The following is a 2,476-nucleotide window of genomic DNA, read 5'->3' as shown; positions in this document are numbered from 1 at the left end:
CGCCATCTCTCTGTGAGGAAAAAAAATAGAGTATATATTTTATCCTACATGTTTCCATCATTATTCAGCAAAGAGAAATTAAAGAAATACATTGGAACGTTTAGGCTTTGGATATTCCAAAAAGTAAAAAAAAATCTGAAGTAAACTTTTACCTCTTGTGTTCTCAAAGCAGTTTTCACAGTGCACCATGTGTTTGTAGACCCACATGCTGTCCCCAGCTTTCAGATGTGCCAGAGTGTTGTTACACACCTGACACTGCAGGAACACAGACAAACACTCGCATGAGGACAGAGATACACACTGAGCGGTCAGCCGAGTCAACTAACAAGGCTGGTTACAAAACGCGTGCTGATTGTGATGGGAGAATAATCAAACGTAAACTCATCTGCTTACTTTGAAGCAGGTAGCGTGGCAGTTGATCTGCATGTCGTCCAGGACCATCTTGGCATCGCCCGTGAAAGGTTTACGGCAGTAGCTGCACAGGTCTTTCTCAAGAACGGTCCTGAATGGAAACCGAAAGCAGCTAACGTTTTTCACAGTATTTAAAAAATACATTATGGTATATATTCAATCAGTTTCACTCTTGACTGTGGCAACAGTGACTAGACTCTTCTCCTCTGTCGCCCCCCGGTGGTGGAATGAACTTCAAAACTCCATTGGATCTGCAGAGTCCCTCTGCACCTTTAAGAAAAAGCTAAAGACCCAGCTCTTTCATGAATACCTACTAACTTAATGATGATGGTCTCCATATTATTGATGATGATGATGGTAGTGACGATGGTTTTTTGTTTGATAACGACGACTTATAAGATGGTTTCTATACTGATTAGAGCTCTCAAGAACTGCCCTCAATGTTGTGCTTTGCCTCTGGTCACTTCCTGTCAGCACCTGTGTGTCCAATCAGACTCAAAGCTGATCGTTTGCTCTTACTGACATTGTTCCCTTTTTTCTAGATCCTTGCTTGTGTTGTTCTTACTCTCTGATGTACGTCGCTTTGGATAAAAGTGTCTGCTGAGTGAATTGTAGAGATGTAGAATTGTAGAAACAATGGCTTGGCAAAAGCTCAGAGTGGATATGCATTGCTATAGATCCATGGTTACAACTTGTTAGTTACACAAACACCCTAAAACAAACTTCAATGTGAACTTCTTTTTCTGTATGGGGCCATAATGTAATGTTGTCTGAGTCTATGTTCCTGTGTTTTCTATTTATTTTCACCTGGCTGAAAATCAAATTTCCCTTCGGGGACTATAAAGTTGAAGTTAAAGTTCATACCTGTCAGAAGGTGCATACAGACTCTTTGAGGATTTCGAGTATATCGGATCCGTCAAACTGTCATCCGACCTGCTGTGAGAGTCAAACGGTTATCAGCTTGTCAAGTAACAAAGTCTTGCACTACGAGTAAAGTATTATTTCCACACCAATACTAACCCTAACCCCCCCCCCGTGAACATGATTAAATACCTGCTGCTCCTGTAGGTGTTTGAGGAGTAGGAAGTTGGACTGGTGATACTGGTGTACTCATAGCTATACAAAGACAAAATGAGCCACAGATTATTTGCAAGATTTGGAATATACAAAACTTCATGTTTCATGGAGAACAAAAATAATGTGTACAGTCTTAATTTGCTCCTCATTCTGTTTCCTACCTGGATTCTGGTTTGGTGTAAGAGTAGCCTTTACTGTCGTTATCATAGATGTCACTATAAGGAAACAAAGAATACATTATTAAGAAGATTAAAAAGATTGCAGAGATTGTGTTATTTGTTGGCATAGATAGGGGACATTGATGCATGAGGTTTGGTATCAAAATGATTACCTCGACTTGGTGGTGCTGACGGTGTAGGAGGTGGTGCGAGAGGAGGGGATATCATCAGAGTAGGAGCTGTAGCTGTTTGTCACAAAAGCACAGGGTTAAGATGGATACAGTAGAAAGTGAACATTGCTTTCTTAATGTAGGCTATCTTCTTGGATATTTCTTTATTTAGATACTAGTTCAGGTTTTGATGTAAGATAAAAACAGATAAAAACAGATTAATCTATGGGATTCAAATATTTAATTAATGGTAGGAAATCTACACAAACTCTGAAAGAGCTGCTTGGTTATTTGTTCTCAGAGATCCTGAATTCCCAGCTTCCATCATTTACTGTACGTCATCACCCACTTTCTCATCCCAGCTTCTTCACCTACACACCGTCCTGTCCTCTCAATAAAGTCATGACAAGCCCCCCCAAAAAAATATCTTTAAAAAAAGGAAGTTATATAAAATCTAATTTAGGCTAAAGTTATTTTTGCATTTGACCACTACTTGAATTCCTAATTACTAATTACTGCCACATCTGGAATGCTTCATACACCATCATATTGAAACACAAGTTTGGACAATGTTCTGAAAGAGGAATCTAAACCCTATCCTATTCTTATTCTTTACATCTGCTCAGTTTTCTGCATTCTACCTGGTTGTTCTCTTGGTGG

The sequence above is a fragment of the Labrus mixtus genome, chromosome 13 (genome assembly GCF_963584025.1).
Source record: "Labrus mixtus chromosome 13, fLabMix1.1, whole genome shotgun sequence".
Taxonomy (NCBI): domain Eukaryota; kingdom Metazoa; phylum Chordata; class Actinopteri; order Labriformes; family Labridae; genus Labrus; species Labrus mixtus.
Note: the sequence above shows the minus strand (reverse complement) of the source record.